The sequence below is a fragment of the Peromyscus eremicus genome, chromosome 3, assembly GCF_949786415.1.
Source record: "Peromyscus eremicus chromosome 3, PerEre_H2_v1, whole genome shotgun sequence".
Classification (NCBI taxonomy): Eukaryota; Metazoa; Chordata; class Mammalia; order Rodentia; family Cricetidae; genus Peromyscus; species Peromyscus eremicus.
This window is the reverse complement of record NC_081418.1, coordinates 110,987,176-111,011,370: the sequence shown is the minus strand read 5'-3', so window position 1 is coordinate 111,011,370 and position 24,195 is coordinate 110,987,176. Positions and strand designations below refer to the sequence as shown.

The 24,195-nt window shown below is 44.3% G+C and overlaps 1 protein-coding gene across 6 annotated transcripts in view; it reads left to right on the top strand.

Annotated features, from left to right (window-relative positions):
* Foxp1 (forkhead box P1) overlaps positions 1 to 24,195 on the top strand; it is a 241,241-nt gene that overhangs the window by 47,603 nt on the left and 169,443 nt on the right. The window lies entirely within an intron of this gene.

Genomic DNA, 24,195 nt, shown 5'->3' with positions numbered 1-24,195 from the left:
GTGCTTTTTATGTATCATAAAATGTAGATCTGACTTCTAAGGCCTGGCATGCAACTATTTCTATCTTTTTTTTTTTTGCCTATTATATGATTCTTAGTCACATTCAATTTTAATATAATTTTATTGGACTAGCGTTTCCTGTATGGTGATGAGGTTTTTGTAAGTACATTTGGCGTTGCATTCTCTTTAAAAAATTTTTAAAAGATAGGCCTGGAGTGGTGGTGCACACCTGTAATCCCAGCTCTGGGGAGGCTACACCCTGGAGGCTAGCCTGGATGATGATAGCAAGCGCTAGGGCTGTCTAAAACATAAAGCTAATTCTAGTAAAAAGACCAAAAGAAAATTTTAAGTTAATATAAATAAGGCTGGAGTCTTAGGGGAACCCGTGTGCCTTCATATAATTATCATTTGTTTGTTCAGACAATACTTGTAGACAGAAATGAGTAAAACCAGAAAAATAACCAGAAAAGTTACAGCCTGGGGAGGAAGAACACGATCCAGGTTAGAAAGCGGTCATGCTTGTTCTTACACAGTGGAATTACTTGGGGACAGTGGCACAGAAGTGTTTAGATACAATGTGCAGAGAGTGGAATGTCTGTATCCTGAGCCTTCAAAGCTCAGGAGTCTGTGCAGAGGAGAGCTGGAAAGATTCTAAGAACCAGAGGTGGTAGCTGACTCCAAGGAAACCGTGTCCTCCAGACACAGCAGGACTCTTGCATGTATCAACTCACAGAGACTGTGACAGCACACACAGACAAAATCCCAGTATGGAGAAGGGGGAGTGGACACAAAGCCCCACTCCTAACCAAGAAGCTTTTTGCAAGAAGTATACAGAGCTGGAGAGTCTTTTAGCTCCCAGGGGGAAAGATTTCTCCCAGCAGCCCAGGGAGCCCATGTGTCCACAGGCAAAGAATGTCATTCCTAGTAGAGAGCAGAGCCTGTACATGGGAAAGAGTTATGAAGACCCCTCAGTGACAGGACCTTAACGGTTGTGTCCCCTGAGGGGAAGGCCAAGCTGAAGAGGGCAAATTCCTTCTTGTGACTGCTGTGAGCTTTCGTTCTCCTTTCCGGAGCTTCTTCCCATAACTTCTGTTTAGTTGGGCATCATTCAGGAGCCATGCCCATGACTAGGCAATTGCTCACCATTGAACCTCATCCACAGCCCTTGTTTTTTCTAAACAGGGTCTTGGAACTCCAGTGGCATGACCAGTTAGCTCTTGGTAATTAAATGAGACAGGGCCCCCTTATGTAGCTCAGGCTAGCCTCACCCTCTTGATCCAGTTCCCTCAGCTCTCCCACATTACAGGTATATTCCACGACACCTAGTTAGAAAAGAGATTTTGAGGGGCTTGAAGGAAAGCAAATAGAGTATTATGTATATACGTACACACACACACACACACACACACACACACACACACACACACACACACACACAAATGTGTGCCCACTTAAAACCGTGGTTAGTAGATACAGTGTTACACAGGGACTTCTGCAATTGTTAAGGCTACTTATTATGGCTCCAGTGTCTAGCCATACTGACACCTAAAATACCTGCATTTTGAAATTGGAACATAAAGGGTCTGCCATCCCATAAAGCCGGACAGGTAATCACCTGGCTTGCTTGGTGCCAGCAGGTAGAGCCAAGCTCACTGGTGGTGATGGATGGCTCTGCATTGTACCCCAGTAGTGCTCAGAGGAGGGAACATCCTAAAACCCCTGGGAACCAAGACAAAGGGGCATCCCCAGGCTTTGCTCTGCTCTGCCTTTCCTTAGTATTACAGCCAAAGCAGCAGCTCCATGCTGTAGCCATCATGGAACAATGCACGATACAGGCATTCCACGCTGTTCATTGCAGAACCACTCTCTCGTTAGATAGGCCGTTACTCACATTTGGACACATTTTCAACTCCAAGTATCTGAATTTGGAGGAAATGAGAGCCGCTTGTAGAGCCCAGTAGAAGATCTTTGGAGTTGAAGAAGTGACTGTGGGAAGCCTTGTTTCTAAGATCCTCCTTTTTGTGAGCTTCAGGGATTTTTTTTTTTTATTTTTGATTTGCCCAAGCAGTATTGAAATTAATTAACCTTGCTCTTTATTTTACAAGCTCTTCTTCCTGATGACACTCTGGTCTCAGAAGACAGCCCTGTTTCCCTAGAAAGTATCCAGGGTGAATTGGCTCCGTGTGTGTTTGCTTTCCAGGACATCCTGGAGAAAATAGCTACTATTGCTAAGTCATTTTTTAATATAAGGAGGTCCGTGTTTGGGCATTGAAATTAATTTCCCTTATCTCACCATACAAATAGCCACTATGGCTTCTTTGATTTATTACCTGGGATGGTTCAGTGGCACTAAAAACAGAGGACGAGAAGACATCACCTTTACATGGCATCATTAGTCACAGCTTTAAAGGCGTCATCCTGAAGGGACTGCTCCCCCAGCCACTAAGGCCCTGATGGTACTCTGTCCTCCTCCTTTTGCTGGAGACAGCAGGCCCATCTGTAGCCTCTGGCTTGTACTTCTTATTTCCTAGGAAGTTGCTTCAAACATCCATTCAGTCTTTTCCTTGCTGGCTTTATATAAAAGAATTTTTAAAATGTAAATATAATCCTCCATTAAAGGTGAGTTACCAACTGGGAGAAAATGTTGTTAAATTCCATCTTCAAAAGGACCCGCACACAGACTGGGTAAAGAGCCCTGAAGACACTGAAGCAATGAGCCAGCCGATGCTCAGTTCATAGATGTCAAAAGATGTGGACAACTGTTTACTAAAATGCTATGCTGAAGGCACAGGAGCGCACAAAAGTCATAGTTAGCTGCACATACCTTGGGAGGCAGAGGCCGGTGTATCTCGGAGCTTAAGACCCACCTGGTCTACATAGTGAGTTTCAGGCCAGCCAGAGATAGATAGTGAGACCGTGTCTTTAAAAATAAAAGCTGTTCTTGGGGCTGGGAGTAGCTGAGTTGGTAGAGTGCCTGCCCTGCGTACAGGAACTAGTCAGTCCCCAGAACCACACAAAAGCAGGCACAGTGGCACATACCTCTGATCCCAGCTCTAGCCAATTGGATGCAGAAGGATCTCAGCTTTAAGGTCTTTCTCAGCTACATAGAGAGTTCGAGGCCAGACTGTGCTATATGTGACCAGCCTCAAAAAAAAAAAAAAGTTATTTATGTCACTTTGTGATAAAGTCCTGTTAGAGGAAAGGGGGGAATGATGCCATGTGCTTATTGAAATATCTGGACTGTGGTCAGACAGGTGCGTCCGTGGGAGTCAGAATCAAGTCTTGCACCTTGTTGATGGAAATGCAAAAGGGCTTGGTCACTTGGGAAGATAGTTTCTTTAAAAAAAGAAAAGAAGAGGAGGAGGGGGAAGAAGATGGGAAAGGAGGAGGAGGAGGAGAAGGAGGAGGAAGAAGAGGAAGAAGGAGAAGAAGAAAGCTATCGCATTGCCAAGCACTTGTGCCCTGGGGTTTTTGTTCTAAAGAAGTGTGTGTGTGTGTGTGTGTGTGTGTGTGTGTGTGTGTGTACACATATACACAAAACAGCGTGTGAGACCTCTTAGCAGCTTTGTTGATAGTTGTCCCAAGCTGAAAACATCACAAACGTTCTTCAGTGGATGAGCAGGTGCAGATACTCTGAGACCAAGCGGTTGGGAGGAGGGCTGCTGGTACACAACGATCCGAACAGTCTTAGCGTACTCTGGTGAGTAAAAGAAGCTGTGTTCATCATCTCTCATTGCTGTGACAATATACTCCAGGAACACATCTTCAAGAGGGAAGATTTGTGTTGTGTTTGGGCCCGCAGTGAGGCAGAGCTTCCTAACGGGCATGGGCCAGAGAAGAAGGGCTCATCTCATAGCCACTGGGATGAAAAAGGGAGAGGAAGGAAGGGAAGCAGGGGACAGAGAGTGTCTGTCCTCTCAGGCCTCACTCCTGCTTCTACCCACTAGGCCCCATCTCCTAGGGTTTCCACCACCTCCACATAATGACACCAGATAACAGGACTTATAGATGAACTCACGCATATGACATCCTTCAAAACTATTGTGATAGAGACGTTGTTGATGGTTGCCAGGGTGCAGGGGAAGAGGAAAGAACACAGCTATGATGGGGTGATACCAGGAATGTGGAAAAGGGGAAATGGCCCTTCTCCCTCCTGATGGTGCTGGTGACCCCACAAATGTGTTTGTGTCCCAGCTCTTAAAGTATGTGCTTTCTCCTGCAAAGTCACCTTGTAGTTCTTAACTTGTGCACACAGTCTGTGTCCTGATTTGCTCTCTGTCACTGTGATAAACATCATAACCAAAAGCAAGTTTGGGAAGGAAAGGGTTCCTTTGGCTTACAGGTTACAGTCTGTCCTTGAGGAAAGTCAAGACAGGAACCCACGGTGGGAACCTGAAAGCAGGATCGGAAGTGGAGACTAGAGGACTGCTACTGGCTGCCTTGCTCTCTTGGGCATCTCATGCCCCAGCCCACTGGCCCCTGTCACACCCTCTGCTGGCTTCTGGTCTGTCTTCTATGCTAAGTTGGGAGGATGGGGCGAGGTTATCCTACAGTCCACTGTCTCACCTGGTAGAGAGACCCTGGGGTCAGGAAGTGCCCTGAGAAGGCTGGGAGTGCACACTAGGGGAGCCAGCCTTGATCTGTTGTTACTCTTGACATTGAATCTTGTGTGTCTTTTGTCTCTGACCTACTTGCTGAAATATCTTACATTTTCCTCAGCAGGAAGGTCCTCTTTGCCGTTTTGTTCAAGCTCCTTGCTAAGAAGCAGCAAAGCAAGGTTTTAAGTCTTGAGTACAACTCAAGAGGCAGAGGCAGGAGGATCTCTGAGTTCAAGACCAGTCTGATCTCCATATTGAGGACAGCCCGGGCTACATATACAAAGACCCTGTCTCAAGAAGCAAGCAAGAGATTTAAATGTGATAGTCAACCCTCACCTTGGGGTTATATTCCAAGACTCTCAGTTGATGCCTGAACCTGAACATAGTTCCTATCCCAGCATACTTTGTGCCTATTATAGTTGATCTGTTCATTAGTCAAGTGAAAAAATAATACTACTGCTAATAAAATAGAATATTTCTAAGAATATGCTGGGGTAAAAGTGATGTGAAAGTCCCTTCTGTCTTTGTCAAGGGATCTCACTGTCCTTTTACCACAGTTTCCTTTTGGCATATCTGAATTATCAGCATCATTATTCTTGTGTTTGAGGGCTGTTAGTAAGTGAAACAAGGGTCTGGCAAATACAGGCTGTATGAACTCCTAGTAACTGAAATGGCCTCTGCCTGAGACTTACGGGCAGGTCATGTATACAGCATGGATACGCTGGATAGAAGGATGTCTCCTGTCTCAGATGGGATGGAGCAAGATGCCATGAGACTTCTTCACACAACTGAGAATAGTATGCAGCTTAAAGTTTGTGATTTGACCAGTCCTGGTAGTGCACGTCTTTAATCCCTGCACTGGGAAGGCAGAGGCAGCCAGATCTCCGTGGCTTCAGGTCCAGCATGGTCTATATAGTGAGTTCCAAGATAGCCAGGGCTATATAAAGACCTTGTCTCAAATTTTCTTTTGAATTGTCTATTTTTTAAAATTTTCCTATTTAGTATTTTCAGATGATATTAGCCACAAGTTACTGGACTGAGGGAAAGGAAAACATCAGATACTGGAGATACCTGTACCTCTCCTAAAAAAAAGTAAAATTACAGGTCAACATATGACTGGAGGTGTGGTCATCAGAGTTTTGGTAGTCATAATGTGCCCCTAAAAGACATTAATGTTAGAATCTTTATTATAAATTCTTTTTTTTTTTTTCCGACCGAGTAATCTGTGTAACAGCCCTGGCTGTCCTGGAACTCACTCTGTAGACTAGGCTGGCTTTGAACTCACAGAGACCCACCCACCTCTGCCTCCTGAGGGCCGGGACTAAAGGTGTGCACCACCACCACCCCAGCTTCATTTTTACAGATTGACTGAGTACTACCTTCCAAATTTCCTTGAAGACAACTTTTTACTTGGATGTGGCAACTTAGTATTCTGTATCCCACAGCAATAGTAAAAGTAAAAAAGAACAATAGCATATGCATGGCTTCCTGGGGGCTTGGGACAGTGGTTAAGAAGCACTGTATATATGTTAAACCACCAACTTCTCACCACAGCCATACAAGCACTATTTCCTCTTTGTACTTCACATGTGAGGAATTCAGTACAGAGTGGAGTGCTCCCTTGCCAAAGGTCAGGTGTGAAGCTGGAATTCACAGCCAGGCCCATTCCACAGCACCTTCCACATACTGTGCCTGCCGGGAAGGAAGGTGGGAGTCATGGTCGCCACTTCCCACCCATCTTCCCCTCCCCCAGGGAAATAACTTTTCCTACCCTGTGCGTGGGCTGTCAAAAACTCAAGAAGGGTTTACAGTGCCCCTTCTCTTCTCTAGCCAGAGATGATTTTGAATTTGGGCCTTGATCATTATTAGCATAGGTAATTAGAATAATTGGAAGAGGATACTCATTATCAAGTGGCTCCTGAAGGAAACAGTACAGAAGAAAAACCAATGCGGGGGCTGGGGCGTAGCACAGTTGGGAGGGAACTTGCCCAGCATGCATGAAACACTGGGATCATCCTCAGCACTGTGCCAACCCAGGGTGATGGCACACACCTGTAATCCCAGCACTTTAGAAGTGGAGGCAGGATGGTCAAGGTCATCCTTGGCTACATGGTAGCTTCAAGGCCAATCCAGGCTACATGAGAGATGCTACCTCAAACCCACAAAAACAAAAAAATGTGGTTTCTAAATTGTATCTACTAGATATCTTCACCTGTGTCTTCTCCCAATATGCTGCTCATCACCACATTTCCTGTTGCTCCCTTGTTACAGATGCATGCAGTAAGGCCTGGGAGCAGAGATGGCCTGGGCCACAGCATTCCTCTGATCCTTTAATTGTTGGTGTTACCAAATACCTAACAAAAAGCAACTTAAGAAAGGAGAGATTCCTCAAAAAAAACCAAAAAAAAAAAAAGAAAGGAGGGATTCATTTTGGCTTCTGGTTCAAGGAGGCATACTTGATCATGGTGTGGAAGGCATAGCTGAGAATAGTTGGAGGCCATAAAGACAGGACCATGAGGCTGCTTGTCTCCATCTTGGTAGACCAGGAAGCAGCACTGGGTCTTTAACCACAAGACTTGCTACCAAGAGACGTACTTCCTCCAGCTACACCCCAACTCATAGTGATTCTACAGTCTCAAAAAGCAGTGCCATCATCCTGGGGCCAAGCATGTAAACACTTGGGCCCACGAGGAGCGTTTCACACTCAGATTGTAACAGTCCCCCACGGTGCTCCATGAGGGACCAGAGTACAGGTTCTTCCCTTCTCCTCTCTCCCACTTAAGTTCTTGTCAAAATAGAACCCCTTTCAGTGACCATAGCTGTGTGTGGCTCTGTCAGTTAGGAGCTCTGGCTGCTCTTGCAGAGGACCCAAGTTCGAGTCCCAGCACACAAGTGGTGGCTCACAACCATCTGTCACTCCAGGTCCAGCAGACCTCTTCTCACCTCCTCAGGCACGGCATGCATGTGATACACATAGTTACACTCAGGCACACACACAAATACACATAGAATTAAATAAATGTATCTTTAAAAAAACACATCTTTTATTAACTTTCAACATAGGCAATAAGATTTTTCTTTTCTGTGTGTCCTTTGTTGCTGCATAGCATATTGCCACCAATCTGGCAGCTTGCACATGCTGTTGGCAGCTTATGCTTGTGTAGGTCAGGAAGGCAGGTGCAGGGTTGCTGGACTATGTGCTTAGGAGATCAGCAGGCTGAGATGATGGTCTAAGCTGGCCTGAGTTCTTGCTGAAGACTGCTCTGTACTCATACAGGTATGGACGGTCCCATGGTTGAAGGACCGAGGTCCTTATTCCCTTGCTGATTATTGCTTGGCCCAAGGCTGCACCCACCTTTGGTGCCTTCTGTGGTCTCTTGCCCCGTGACCAGCTCATCCTGAAGCCAGCAACACTACATCAGATCTTTCTGTGCTTCCGATTTCTGACATCCTCGGCCTCCAATCTCAGAAATGCCAGTTTAAAGGGTTCATGTGATGCTGGCAGGCCCCTTCAGATAAGCACCCTATCTTAAGTCCTGCTGACCTATGACCTTGTTTACAGCTGCAGATTCCCTCAGCATCAGCCCCTCCATTGTGACTGACTGGCTTCCCGAGAAGGGGTGGGTGCCTGTACTGGAGGTAGGGATGTGTGCCAGGGGGTCCTCTTAGAATTCTGCCTACTTCATTACAAGGAGACTTGAAAAAAGGTAAAAACAGAAGCAAGAGCTAGCCTCCATAGTGATTATGTAAATGCTTTGATGACTTTGGGAGGTGTTTCTGTTTCTGCCAACAAGATGCTTTTTGCACTTAGATCATTTCATAAAAAGTGTATTGTGATCAGTTTATTTCTGTGTATTCCAAGAGAGTAAGACATTGTATCGTTGACTGGACAGTGGTGTGTCACTAACTGTTTAGTAAGCTTATCTCTTCTTTAGCATTACCTCTGTTCCAGCTCCCAGGACCTTCCCTCTGTTCCTTTTCCTGTCTGGTTCCTTCTCTGCTCTATCTTAAATATCACCTGCTCAAAGATCAATTCCCAGATGATTTACTGCCATTGGGGTGAAATCGAGGCAGTGGGTCAAGTTGTTCTTGGATGGTGGCTCTCTTATCTTTCTTAGTATCAGGTCTCTGCCCGCATGGTAACTCCCACTCCAGCTGGACTGTGTGAAGTGTTGAGAAAGGAAGGTCCAGCTCTGTCCCCCGTTCACTTCCAAGGCCCAGGCGCAGCATCCAGTAGATATGAAGCCTTCTGTGATTAATGACCTGCGAATTCGGGAAGACTCTGGGACTGGAGAATGGTTAACATTACCATGTGCCGCAAGAGGCTGCTAGAATCCTGAACCCGAGTTACTCATGAGGTCATTGCTAAAGCAGTTACTGTTTGACAAGAACCTGATTGACAGTCATAAAGCACTCAGAGACAGGAGACTCTGCAGATGGAGGCTGAGAGTGTCTGCACTGTGCTGCAGGACTTGGGGTGCTCCCAGGAAGGAGGCAAGCGGTGAGCCTCAGAATCTTGGGTTGACCCATGTGTGAATCATAGTTCGTAGCAAATTTTTTTTTTTTTAAAGAAAAGGTCTTGTTCTGTAGCCCAGGCTGTCCTTCAACTCACCAATTAGCCCAGGTTGGCCTTGAGTTTCTTGTCCTTCCACTTTGGTCTCCCAAGTGCTAGGACTGGGATCCCAGGCACTTTGTGTTTAGCGTTTTTTAGTGCCCTACCCCAGACGCCTCTGTCTCCTTTCCCTCCTGGTTTGTTTTTTCAGGCAGCCACAGTAATAACCCACAGAGAATCTGTGGAGAGCTCTGGAGTTGACCAGCTAAGTACCCTTAGCTGAACCGGAAATCAGTGTCACCGTCTGGGAGCCAAGCTTTCAAACACATGGGCCCAGCCAGAACCTGATTTCCTCTGTACAATGGATAGATGTTTCCCACCATGCAGGGTAGGAGGATCGTGAACACAAATTCTAGAGGCATTCTTGAGACTCAAAAAATAAATACTCTTACCCTGACTATGAAACTGAATCATCTTAAGCATGACTCTGTGCATCTGGTATGGAATGGAGATACTCATTTTTAACAGCAAATAGTTTGGGGGAAGTTAGTATGTTAAGTTGCAGTAGATGATAAGATTGTTAGAAATACGCTGCTCCAGCTCCAAGGGCCTTTCCTCCGCTCCTTTTGGATGCTCTGTTTAATTGATTTTTCCCTCCTTGTAAGTTAAACAGGGACTGCCTATGTTCACATCTTTTGTAGATAAGCGCATTTCACACACAATGACACAACACGGAGCAAAGCTTATCTGTGTTTCTTTATGATTCAGAAGGCACTTTGGAACCTGTAAGGCCTCTGGGTTTTTACTAGGAACTCCAGTTAGCATTTTATTGTCGCTGTTTAGAAGCACTGGTTTTCCGCCAGCTTGGAAAGCAACCTCTGCTTCTCCTCCTTTTCCCGTTCGGTAACACACTCTCTAAAAATAGTCAGGTTCAGTAAATCCAGAGCAGCCCACTTCTGCCAGGCCCCGACACACTTGCTCAGAACACGTCACTGATGTGAAGACCCTCATGCCCCGGCCAGTGATGGGGGAGACTTGAGCCAGTAAAGGTAGCGCTATGATGCTGGAGACCAGTCCTCAGAGGGACCTCCATTGATCATAAAGGACTAGAATTTGTTCCAGTATGCTCAGGGTGAGACCGGATGAGGCCATTCTAAGGAAGAATGGCAGAGCTGATCACTGAACACTCACGCCTTCCTTTTTTCTTTTCCATCTCTTTACAACTGTGGTTCTCGGCCTTCCTAATGCTGCGACTCCTTAATCCAGTTCCTCATGTTGTGGTGATCCCCAAGCATAAAATGATTTCATTGCTACTTCATAACTCATTTTGCTACTGTTAGGAATCATAGTGTAAATCTCTGATATGCAGGACATCTGTGAAATCTGTGAAAAGGTCATTTGACCTCCAAAGGGATCAAGCCGCCTCACAGATTAGGAACGGCTGGTCTGAAAGGACACAGTGGAGTACATCCTCCCAATAGGTTGAACATTCCTGGTAAGCTGATGTGGGAAGAATGGAGGGAGCCTGTGCTGTAAATATTTATTATGGGTGTCATTTCCACACTGGGTGCTACATTGCTACTGTTTCCTGTCTTCTGCCTGCCTTTTAATTCTCTGAGTGTGATTTAGAGGAATCTGTACTACCAGTTGTTACAGTAGCATAAAGAACCCAGTCTGGATTCAATTCCATCCATGCACCATCTATAACAGAGGAGCTGAGAGACCGCTGTGCCCCCCGTCAGCTGAGGGTTCTTAAATGGTCTACCCCAGAGCCCTCTGTGTGTCCCAGTGTCTCCTGTAAACTGGAGCTGGCTACTACTTAGTGTGAAAGGAGATATCTGGTCCCTGGGAAGTCAATTTAAGCCTTGTGCAAAGGCTTTCGTTTTTATTTTTATTTGAACCCAAATTAATATGCAGAGTCGGGGTGCCGGTTTCAGAGTTGTTGGCATTATTTGGTTAGATTTCTAGGTGAAGTATGTGAAAGTGATTATAGATAATAAATATCTTTTAAAAGAAATACTTATTGCAGAGGCAGTTTTCCCACTGTTAATGAGGGCAATTTGACTTGGTTGAGGGATCGCAGTTCTTAAGAATTAATGCAGTAATCCAATTCAAAGATTTAAAGAGATCTCAGATTTTTCACAGGTCGCGTGCTGGCGAATGTGCTGCTATCACATGGCAGCTAATGGGGTTGAACGCCAGCCTGTCATTTACTGTTCTCACTGCACAGTAGCTTTGCCCTTGGTAGGAAGTGTACTTTCTCCAGGCATTGCAGGTTATTCAGAAGTGTCCTGTATTTGTAACACTTTGGAGAGGGAGTATTCTATTACCCAAAGCCTCTAATGACGATGAACACTGGGGTTATCTTTCTTAATTACATGTTTGAATCCAAATCGCTGAAGGTCTGCTGAGTACCAGGCTCAGAGGAGTTGCCTCCTTGCCTTCCTTTTCCTAGGAGGTCCTTTTATTTTATTATTTTTTTTCCAGTGTATTTTTTTTAAAAAAAACTAATTCATGTATCATTGTATTCGTGCGTGTGGGTTAATTGTCACAAACACAAAGGTTACAGGCATCACAGTCATAACTTTGCATCTTTGATAGTGGTGTATTTATTATTAACAGCTAACTATGTTCTGCAAAGGCTTATTTGTAAAGGATGGTGGAAATGGCCCGAGTTCCCAATCCTATTATGTCCCTAAATCTCAAGAATTCCATTTGAAGGCAATTAGAAGCACTCATGTCACCCCTACGTGTGCTCCCCGCTGTTCTGTGAGCACAAGGACCTTTGTTCTTTAATTAGAGAAAGGACTAGAGCTCATTAATTGTTCTAAGCAGTATCTGCTCCAGCAAGTAAGAGGCAACAATGCATTGCAAGGTGAGATCCACCTATACCTAGGGTGCTCCCTGCATTCACCAGGTCCTGAAAAGACAAGTCAATAGCAAGAGCTCGTGTCAGGCTGTTCTGACCTGGACTGCCCTTGAGGACCTAGCCAGCTGTTCATCAATTCTGAAAACAAAACATCTTCTAGGTGCCAGAGAGCAGGGAGACTGAAGGCCTAACTCTTAATAGAAGTCTAGAACCTTGCTTGTTCAAAGCCTTCTTCTTCCAGAGAGCAAACAAGCTAAGATCGCTTTGTGGTTTCTTAGTAAGTTGTGGACACTGTCTAGAAGCATTTGGAGCCCAGGTCTAGAAGCATTTGGAGGCAGGTACTGCAATCATTTGTAGACCAGGTTTGTTTGTTTGTTTGTTTGGTTGGTTGGTTTTGGTTTTTTGTTTGTTTGTTTGTTTTGAGACAGGGTTTCTCTGTGTAGCTTTGTGCCTTTCCTGGAACTCACTCTGTAGCCCAGGCTGGCCTCGAACTCACAGAGGTCCGCCTGGCTCTGCCTCCCAAGTGCTGGGATTAAAGGTGTGCCACTGCCACCCGGCCCTGTAGACCAGTTTTTATTGCTACCATTGGGCAAGCAAGAATAGCTGGAATTGTAGAAACAGATATCCAAACTGGATCAGAAGGACTATGCATCATCAGTTAAGACAGAAGCTTCCAGTTTCCACAAGACTGGACATTTCTTCTGCATCCAGGAAGGAAACCTCCCCGCTCTAGTGTCTGTAGACCTATTCCCCGTGCACACAGCTGGCCTCTGTAACTGATGAGGACCAAGGGTGCAGAGGGGAAGAAAGATGAGCAACTGCACCTGCAAAAACTGTCTCAGCCTTCATTACATGGATAATGTTTTTCTGGGACTGGGCTAGGATGGGCTGTCGGGGATGCCTTAAAATAAACCCCATGGGGAATCAAACATGGGGGCCTGAATTTGGACAGGGGAGTGGAGAGTTTGTGGTTAGTTTCAGTTCTCCTAAGAAGGGGTCATCTGTCTGTCAGGTGGCTAACTCTGGAAGGACTCAGGGGCCATTGGGCTATTCTGAGATCACTACCATCACCCCACTCACCAGCTCCCTCCTTAGTTCTTACCTTCTCCTTTCACCTTTACTAAAGCATGAATTTCCCATGGCTCCATCATGCTAGGGACAGGCAGTATTAACAAGAGGCCTTCAAGAAAGAAGCAGGGGTCTGGCAACTGGAAGCCTGACATCCTTATGCTCCTAACTGCCAGAAAAGGTGAATATAGAAACAAACATCTCTTCCCCCAGAAACCCTACCTGTTAAGGAGGCACGTCTAACTTGCTATGTCTAATTTTTTTCCACCAGTAATCTTTTTTTTAAATGTTGTATTTCTCGGGGAAAGAAAAATAGATTTTAAAATGGAAAAACCTGTTCTTCAATTGAGTATGCAAAAATCTCATTGCAGTATTTATTCCAAACCTGCTCTCATAATGTTCAGTCAAGGAGAAAACAGCGAAAAACAGTTGTTGATGGACTTAGCTCAGAACTGGATTAAATAAGCATTAGTCTAGTGGAGCTGATTACAGGAATATGAAAATGCGGTATCTTAATGGTACATATTTTTATGTGGCAGCCCAGTTGCCTTTCATTTTGCAGCTAATATGTCTATTCTTATGAGTCATTTACTTCCTTAATTACCTTTTGCAGGCAAGGCACCATGGTATATTAATGTGAATGATTTTTACTGCCAGTTTATCATACAATGCCCCAGAAGTTGAAAGGCGTAATTGACTTGGAAGAACAGCTCGTGAAGGAAACAATATTTAGTTGACAGTTTTCCTTGTACTCTCTGTTGACGTTTATGAGTTTACACTATGCTAAAGGAGTCATAAACACAATTTTCTTTCAATAACAGCAAAGGGTAGCTTCTAAAATACATTTGTGGAAAACACATTTGTTCATTTCTCGAATAATAGGAAAATAACACATTTCCAGTGATAAGACCTCTCCGATTGCCAATTGAATTAAACCTTTGAAGGTGTATTTATAACCTGTCTCCAAGCATTAGAAGAGACTAGGATTTGGTGGGATTGAAACGGCTTAATGAATATTTAAATTATACGCAGATTTGGGTAAGTCATATTTAAATCTAGGTGTTTGGGGTGAGACTGGAGCAGTCCTGCCAGCTTCCTGAAGAAAGAGGAGGCAGGAAGGGAGCTTGGGGATTGGGAATTGTCTGGAAGATTTTTCTCTCTGAAGGGAAAGAAAGTCTGTCGCTGAGTTTTGGGAAAATAAAATACTACAAGGCACAATGGGTACAACTCCTTATAAGGTCTGGCCTTCGAACAGTTAAAATAAAACCTCTGGTAGTTCTCTCTAGATCTGCAGCCTGAAAGGGAGGGTGGCTTCTCCTGATCTCCTGAACTCCACTTGGCAAGTTCTGTGCCCAGCCTGCTTCTACAGGCCCCTGGGCCTGTGCGGGCTTTGGTTTGGCACATTGGTTTGGAGGGAGTTAAACTTCTTCACAGTTTTCCGGATTGTTTGCAGTTCAGTCCTGTGCAACATAATGAAAGTTTTCTAGCCATCTGTTGTTAAGCTGGCGGTGAGCAAGGCCAGTATATCCAAACAAAGTCCTGGCCGCTGTAAACTGAACCTGTCAGCTTAACATAGCTCTGCTGACCCTTCCAGGCAGCAGGGCAGCCCTCGGTACCAGGCACTCGCTGCTGGGAGCTTTCAAAGGGGAACTATTTTGGGGGTAGGCAGTAGGGCCTGTTTACTTTTCCCTGTGTGTACCTCTCGCTGGCTTGGACTAGTTTATACTTAATGTTTAAATGGATACTTGTCTCCCCTCCTTTTTCAGAGGGAAGGACATTACTTCTTACCAGGGGATTTCACTTTTAGGAAAGGGTGCAAGTGTTGATAAATACATGTGAGGTGAGCGTGGTTCAAAGGATATTCTATGCACGGATTTTGCTTTCATTATTCTGTCTCTGTGTTTGGGGACAAATTGTTGGGGCAAAGAAACGCCTACGTTTATTACATAGCTTATAGCATTTAAAACGTTTATGGTTTGAAAAGGACTTTTTTCCTGTTGTTGTGTTGTTTTTTCTTCCTTTCTGCAATTTGTATTTCATCGTCACGAGTTAATGTGCAACATTACTTAGGTAAGCAGGACTTACACAATAATCCCTGCTCTGTGGAGTACCTCCTTGTCTGAAATAATTTACAAAATATATCTATTGCCTCAAATTGCCCAGCTTACCCCTAAAATCATTGCATTTTGGGGAGGGTATTTTTTCCTTTCTGCAGCTGTGAACTATTTTTGACTGTGAAATATTCCTGTACACGTGAATCCCATGTGTATTAATGTGTATGCACATATGCACAGGGATATATCTGTATAAGTACCCATGCATGCATGAACGTATGTATTTATTTGTGTATCTATTGCATATATAAATTATATGTACTCACCTTTATAAATCTGTTCCTGCTTAACCTTTGTGGGTAAGTGATTATGGCACATCAATCATTTTCTGTCATGCACTGATAATATTTGTGTCCCCATTAGAAGACAGCCATGGGAAGGCATCACCAAACCTCAGTGTCCATCTCAGGCCATTAAAACATCCAAGGAATATAGCCACTACTGCTGAATGGTCACTCTAAAGTCCTTCTTAGTCCTATTAATGAGAAGCAGACCCTGAGGTCACAGAGCAAGAGGACAAGCAGGAGGGAGATGCATGTTTGTGCATAGCACTGGTGTGAAAGGGTTTGGCCTCAACTCTACAATCAAAGAACATGCAAGAGACAGGAAACCATAAGTGGGGGTGGGGGACACTTAGGCCTTCCCCTCCAAGGGACAATGGCGTGTTACACTAGTGAGAAAAAAAATAAGCAATTTAAAATTTAAATGAGGGTGCTTACTTCAAAATACCATAGAGTCCTAATCTGTTTAGAAGGTGACTGACATATAAAGTACGTTTTTGTTTTATTTTTCTTAAGTGTAGCGTTTCAAATGGAAATGTCAGGTACAGGGTAATAACCTTGGTATTTAGGATACTGCCTTTCAGAACATGACATTGTGTTTGGTTGTGTGTCCTTATTATTTTTTTTTTTAGAGGAGGACTACATTAAGAGGTCACCTATTAGCTGTGTTCCTCCTGTCTTAAACTCAGTCCTTCTGTCTATTAAAATCAAACCACTGTGTAAACACTCCAGTGTTGTTCTTAGTCTCCACAATGGCCACGGGGATCGGGTTTCACCTGCCTGCACATCTTCAAGCAATTAAAGCAATTAGCGAAGCCATTTCACATTCTAAGATTCAAGGTCTATGGTGACATTCAAGTCCAGCAGAAGTCTGAAAGGGGAGAAAGGAAGGGGCTTGAAGCATGGCTACCATTCCATGGCCCTGAGCAGACAGTCTCTCAGTTAAAAATGGCAGCTCTTTAATGGTGTTATTAGAAGGTTTTTAAAATGACATCGCAAAAGTTGTTTATATCAAAAAAGCCCAACATTCATTTAATTATACTAATGAAGGCCGCCTTACTTGGCACATTTTTTTTTTTAAACAGACCTTTAATGTCCCTAGAAAAGGAATGTTACTTCTTGCATCAAAGTGGAGGCAATTGCATTCTTTGTGGAAGAAAAAAAATCTATTTTCTAATCTACAAGGGAAATTGCATTTCACTTTTATGGTAAACCTCCCTTGTTTGGGGGTAAATTACAGTAATGTGGAATATTGAAGTTGAGAAATTCAGGGAGTAAATGGTGAAAGCAGCTGCATTGTTCCTTTGTCATTGATGGCAGAGAATAATGGAGGAGACTGACTTGTGTGATTGAGTACAATTCCAAGGAAAATCTGCAGCTCTGAGTATATGATCTCTCCACATGGGTGGGGGAGAGGTAACTTTATGTTTGTTTTTTTTGTTTGTTTGTTTGTTTTGGTTTGGTTTGGTGTGATTTTTCAAGACAGGGTTTCTCTGTGTGGCTTTTGAGCCTGTCCTGGATCTCACTTTGTATCCTAGGCTGGCCTCAAACTCACAGAGATCTGCCTGCCTCTGCCTCCTGAGTGCTGGGATTAAAGGTGTGCGCCACCACTGACTGGTGAGAGGTGACTTTTTAAAAAACAGCTTAGACTCTGGTATAGTGTTTGCTGTTTATTTGTTTATATGTGTTAGAAACATAAGTGAAACCATTTCTGTGTAACCTGGAAACCAAGTAGACAACATGTCTGTTGTTTTGAACTAAGAATTTGTTTTGATATAATAAATACAAACATGCTTTGACTTAAAGGATATTATTGTTATAAAAGGAGAAAAATATTTACAAATAGTGTGAACATATAACATGTCTGGACTGAGCAAAACAGAAAAATATTTATGTTAAAAATGTGCAAAATATTTACACCCAAGTCAAACACATAGTGACACAGCCAAACACCTGATAGGGCATGTGTTGACACACCCCGGGATATTAGAACAGAAACTAGACAGTGGCCCCCAGGATTGCACCGCCGTGGTCCCAAGACATGGAGTCACAAGCCCCTGTGCTGATCCCTGTTGGCAAATGCCTGCCTATTGGCGCTAGCCCCTGGCCAATGCTCCCAAGGACCTTCTGGAATTTCCAACAGTGCCATCCTCCTGGCCTGCCATAGCTGAAGGATGTCCCCATGGAGCTAGTTGAGCTGCTCCTGAAGCACCCTCACTGAGAGAATTCCCCAGCAGAGCCCTGTAGGGTTTCCTTCCCAGGGGTCTCTGTCCAGCTCCATGAGAGGACGAGACTACCGTAATCTTTATAATAGGATGGTATCGTAAGGAATGTTTGCGTGAATACACTGAACATGTATTTGAAAGGCAGCTCTTGTGTGGACGTCCTCACTGCTGAGTGCCTCACAGTCTACTGGCCCCGCTCCTCCAGTTTCCACGTTTGTAACTCAGTTACCCAGGTATCCTATTGGTGCAAAGCAAACCATAAACTGAGTATAGCTTTGAAAATTGGGTTGTGCATTTTTAAATCCGTAGTTTACTGTGGACTTACTATGGAGGGAAAGAAGGGGGAAGGGAGGAGGGAGGGAGGAAGAGGGAAATGCAGTAGTTTTAAAAACCCTAGCATACTATAAGAAAGAGAATCTGATTTTTTCCAGTCCCAGAAGAAGCTCACAATTGGGAAAGACCCACAGGGTAAATTCTGCAGAAGTCTGCTGTCCTTTAACCTGATTCTGCCTCTTCCCTTTCAGTGTTTGCTAATAAACAACTCAAGGGTAGAACTGCACTGAGAACCGCTTTTTCTGCTGTTATATGCATTGACTTTAATTAGAACAAGAGACATTATTTAAAAACAATAGTATGCCTCTAAGAAAAAAGTTCTTTAACATTTTTTTTTATGCCCATAAAAAAGTCCTTGCGATAATCCCTTTAAGAGACTGGCCTAGTTGCCTTCAAAGCTTCTAGGGGTGGAACAGTGGCATGTCTCTGGGACCGGAGGAATCTGACCATGCGTGCGACTGCAGGTGGGGCTCTTGCATTCATTCACTGCCTGGCCATTTGAGGAGAGTGTTAGCCCCATCTCAGCTTGGTTTGTGCCAGAGCATGTCCTGCCTGCCTGCCTACCTCCCCTGGGCCAGGCTTCGGCTGCATTTGAGAGCAGAAACAGAGATGACAGTACAATGTAGCACGCGGGAGCCTGGGCACATGCCCCTTGAAGCAGATTGTTAGCAAATCCTTTGGCACCTCTGTACATGGACCAGCCCAGTTAGAGAAGAACCTCTGCATTGGACATTCCACCCTTCATGCAGGGGAGAGGCAGACATGGAGGCTCAGGAGGGAGGTGAGGCAGAAAAACCAGATTGATCCCACTCCCCCCCCCCACCCCCCTTCGCCTAGTCCTGTTTCTGTGATCTGCCTTTTGAACTGTTTTTGTGGCTGATCAGTTCCACCTAATATGTCTCTTGATTTTTGCTATTGTAATACTCAGGCGACATGCTGTTCTCTTCATTTTTGTGAGCTTTAGGTGCTTCTGCCTGTCATATTCTGGCGGTTTATCTTCAGCGTCTGGATTTGCTTTCAGACTTGAATGTCTATCAAGCTGCCGTTGCTTTGAATGTGAGATCAAAAGAAGATGAATTCCAGTAAAAAAAAAAAAAATTTCCTTCTATGAAGAAAAGATTGGGGCCTATGTAAACATCTCACTGACAGCCCCCAATGAGTTATTTTAGCCGAGTATTAGCACCTGCCTGACAGACAGGCCAGCATTCCATGCTCAATAACAAATCAGACGCTTCTGTGGCAGGGATCTTGGCCACAACAGCAATACATTTTAGGAAGGAAGCCTTTGCTATCTCCTTGTTTTCAGTTGAATATGGCTGTTCCACTCTTCCTCCCGTTTTTTCAGGCTGACCTGCTCCACCTCCTATGGGTCACCACTTCTTTCTTCTTCTTTTTCTTTTTTTTTTTTTTAACGGTACCTGTGAGGTTCTACTGGTGACTGAAGACAGGACCTTGTTAATCAGTTTAGGACAGGGTAAGGAGTATTCAAGCAGGCATGTGGGCACTGTGCGATACACGGGTAGTTTTCCTGATAGCAGACGGGGTAGATGTAAAGGAAAAGCAATCCAACCAGATAGAGGGCACATCCCTGGAATGCTGGATGATGTGATCTTTAAAAATATATGTGATCCAAATCCTCTAAGGTCAGCAAGGTCTGAATTCTCTCTCTCTCTCTCTCTCTCTCTCTCTCTCTCTCTCTCTCTCTCTCTCTCTCTTTCTCTCTCTCTCTCTCTCATCCTGCCTATGTAAATGTCACCACAAAAATATCTCAAGAACAGGTTTCCTGAAACCCTGTTGGTGTGTACTTGCCTGCGTGCGGGAGCTGTGTTTGGCTAGGGCTTGGTCTACTGGGGCACACCGTGTGGGCTGTATCCCTGCTTGCCATCCTGGAGTGGTTTAGATGTGTTGAACATTAATAGATTCCTTTAAGTGCTCCGTGCAACTTTGAAAATTACCTGCAAGCTCCAACTGATCTTCCAGCTTTGAAAGTGAAGAATTACTTGAGGAATTCTTGTGGTTTCCTTGTCGTTGAGTGAGAGCCCAGCCAGCTACTGTGGAGACAAACCTCCCTGAGGTTGCCTACAAAGGGCAGTGTTCCAGTGTGTTCTCTCCTCGAGTGTGCTTCAGCGCTCAGCACTTCCTGTTTATTCAAACATCTCTTTTACCACTCGGCAAACCCCCGCTTCACAGAAACAGCCAGAGCTCATCCACAGCAAGACAGAACTGCAAAGAGAGACGGTGGCGACCGACTCACTCTGTCAAACTCTTCATTTTCTCTGTAAGTGTCCAGAGGAAAAAAAAAAAAGAACATTTTCAATGGGTTAAACTTTTAAGCTGGGATCTTTGCTGGGGCAGCCGTTCTGTAAAGGACAAAATGAGATGCTTCAAGTTGTTTACTGTGTGCTCCCTCCTCTCTCCATCTAAGCTTTTTTTTTTTTTCTTCTTCTTCTTCCTTTTTTTTCCACCATAGGGATCCTGCTAACTCCTTGTTAATTCTCTCTTGATTTCACGTGTGGCTTTGGCTCTGATCGGGAAGAACCAGCCAGTGTTGTCAGACACTTTTACAGGCTGGATGTAGATTGTAACTTTCCCTCCGCCGCTGCCGTGTGTGTGCTGCCCGCTTTTTTCCTTCCTGTTATCACAAGTCCTGAGAGAGTGTGGGGATGGTGCCGGTGACACTCTGCAGAGTTGTCCTGGGAGGTTGACATCATGACACCGTCATCACGGGCGAATCGGTCTTGATAATATTTGTACCAATTTCATGCCAATAAAAGTCAGACTGCCGAAGCACGCACGGTCATTAGCTCATTCATATTACTATTGTTTAAACGGAGTGGGCTGCCAGGGGAAAGAGAAAGCCTGCTGCCTCGCTTCTAGCAATGGTGGTTAACTGTGATATCGGACCCTCTTTTGAGCGTTTTCACTGTGGGTAATTAGGGTGGCCGAGCAAGCCCTGACACTGGGATGGCAGAGCCGTGTAACTCTTGGGCTCTTCAGGAGAAATGACTTTAGAACACATGATATGAGCTTTTTAAAAATGGGTCCACCTTTTCCTGCCGTGGTCCACCCTCTGGCCTCTCTCGCCTCCCTCTCCACCCCCTCCAGCCCTGTTCTTCAGCTTCACTATAATTGGCAAGCCAGGTGTATTTTTTTTTTAAGCTATGTACTGATGAGGGAATAGACAGGAAGTAGAAAATTGGCTCCTTAGATCTTAAGAGAATTGCTATTATTTTGAACTTGGTTAGTCCTCAGACTAAATATCCAGAAACTTCAATATTTTCAAAAGCATCTGTTAGGGTAGGGAAAGAAATAGAATTTTCATAGTTGTCCAAACGGTCTCATAGGAGAAACATCTACACAAATAAACAAGTCTCTGTGTGTACTGCTGTGGCTGAGATGGCTTTTTTAAAAAAAAAAAAATGTCCAGAAGTTGTCCTGCTTTGCAGGAGGGGGGAAAAGATGTTTGTGACTGCCTTAAGGACAATTTGTTTAACAGTAGGAGTAATTGTAGGGAAGATGGAAAGAGTGAGCGGGCTATTTACTCAGATGTTAGTGTAGGTGTGGGGCCGAGAGCTCAGTGTGGGAACAGTGGGCTGCTCTCCTCCCTATCTCAGCCTGTTTGATGACCATCAAATTTCCCAGCTCGCTGATTTTGTTTTTTCTGGATGGCATGTTTGATTATTTATCAGAAGGGAAGGGAGGAGGTGAGGCAAATAAACATGTGACCAAGGTCTGTTTTGTTTTCCACTCCGAAAGCCATGCCCTTTACCAGATACACAGAAAATAATAAATGCATTGTTTTAGGATAAAAGGAAATTGTACATGTCCCCTTTTCTTTCTTTCTTTCTCTTTTTTTTTTTTTTTAAACAAGTGATTTAACCCTTCAGGCTCGGGAGCTTTTTCTCTTTCTCTTTAAATTTCCTTCTGATACTTTGCCAGGCTTTGTAGTAAGAGTGAATTTAGTGCAGTGGATGGATACGGTTTCCCAAGATTAGAGGTTTGGTGCTTTGGAAGGTTTAGGTGCCTGAACCACTCAGTGGCACCACGTTATAGTATGTTGTGGCTCGCTTTAATAGGACTCCCATCTTGCTAATAAATAACTGTTACAGTTTTGGTGAAGGCCGAGGTATTTGTTTATTTACTCACTTGTTTATTGGGCGTTTGTCTGTTTTATCTGGTACTAAGGATTGGACATAGGGTCTCATGTATACTCTTCCTCTGAGCTCCCATCACCAGGCTCTTTCGGGGGTTTTAAGTCTCAACTCTGAGCAGCTCAGCTAAAGGCACATGTGTGAGTGTCTGTGGCTAGTGAAGAACACAGTTTAATGCCAGCCTGTGTTTGGCTCCTCCCAAAAGGCTGTCACATGCTATGAGAGAAGAGGTCTACTTAGGCCTTTATGTCCCTCAAAAATTCCTTTTAGGGCAGGAAATAGTTGAGCACTTGCCTAGTAGGAATAAGGTTCTGGATGAAATCTCTAGTACCTCCAAATGATGTGCACATATAGTCTAATACTAGTCTGTGCGATTATATAATATTCCACAATCTTAAAGATGGTTACAGTCTTGCAAGTACTCCAGAATCCAAGGGAAAGTCCCAAGGCTAGATTCAGTGTAGATTTTAAAACAATCCATCTAAATTATCTTCTCACTTTAGCCTCTCAGTTTTCAAGTGGGGTTGGCATGGGTGCCTGTGGACATTCTCAGGGGCATAGGTACACCTACCTGCTGGCACCTTCTTTAGTAAAGGAGTCAGGGTTCCCAAAGGAACACACTCACTCAGACTCATCCTATGACAGGGATGTGCATGGTCCTAACCTGGTGACTGGCCCAGACAGAGGCAGCCCTGTAAATCACAGCTGAAATCTGTGTGTTTGCCTATACTGTTTGGGAATGTGAACTGAAAATATGCACACAGAGGGATTCCCTCTCCATTGACTATATAAGGAAGAGTGCAGCCAAGTGCCGATACAGCATGGCTTCCCTTGGCTGGCCCTGCCTTGGGCTTGGGGATTGCAGGAGCTTTGCTTTGGGGAGGGCACCAGTGGGAACCAGTAGCCTGTCTGCCTCCTCCCTTGTCATCTCAAGTACTCCACAAAGGCTGTTGGTTTGGATAATCATACTTTGTAGTTCCACAGAGCCTTTTGTCTGTAGAAATCAAAGTGCCTGACTAATGTGAACTTGTTGATACTCAGAACACCCTTGGGACATCAGTAGGCTGAAAAGGTGATCCCACTTTTAAGGTGGGAGAAACGTCCTGTTGTTAAAATAGTTTACAGTTCCTGGGTGTGTCTGTGTGAGTGCTCAGACTGGACCTGCCCAGGGGTGACTGGGAGAGTAGGAAAAGCATCCCCCTTCCCCCAAGATGGGCTATGTCTGACTACAGATCATCACCTTATGAGAAAGTATTCTGACCTTAAAAAAAAAAAAACTTGCCTGGAAAGTCTAACTAGTTTGTGATATGATGGTGACAGGCAGTAAGGACAGGTCATGCTAAATATTCATCTAGTTATGATCAGTGGTGGGGTATACTTTTTTATTTTTAATATTCAGCATGAGCTGAATATCCTGGGTTTTATTTTGTTTCACTTCAACTAAGGATGATGTTGGAGACTTAACTTCTACAAAAAATCAAGTTGATGTGTCTTTGCACACATGACTGTTGGCTATGAGTCAGTTGTGAGTTCCTATGTGGTTTGGTTCCTTGTGGATGAAAGATCTGAACCCTTTCATTCACCCTGAATGTTCTGAGTGACTGAAGCCCCGAGTGACTGACCTCCTTTCTGTGGCTTCCAAGCACATAGTAAAAAATTGCTGGAGTGCCACTTCTTCTAAGCCTCAGATGGACAGACAGAAGTTTGCAATGCACACTGCTACTATTTATGTTATTTTGGTTCCTAATAATGTTTGTTTGTTGGAACCTGGATTACAAATTAGATCTGAAAAATCATTACATTTTAGAGGTAACTCTCATGACTCTAGTTTGGCTCAGGAACCTGCCTTTCCAGCAGGCCATCGAATGTTAACAATGTGTCATGGGCAGGAGGTGGTGTCCTGCTTGAGTTTTATGGGGCAGTCACTCCTTTTCTAGTCTTTACCTGTTTATTACGACAGGGGTTCTGGGATGTATTCCTGTTCTTGCTGGTGAAGAAGCTAAG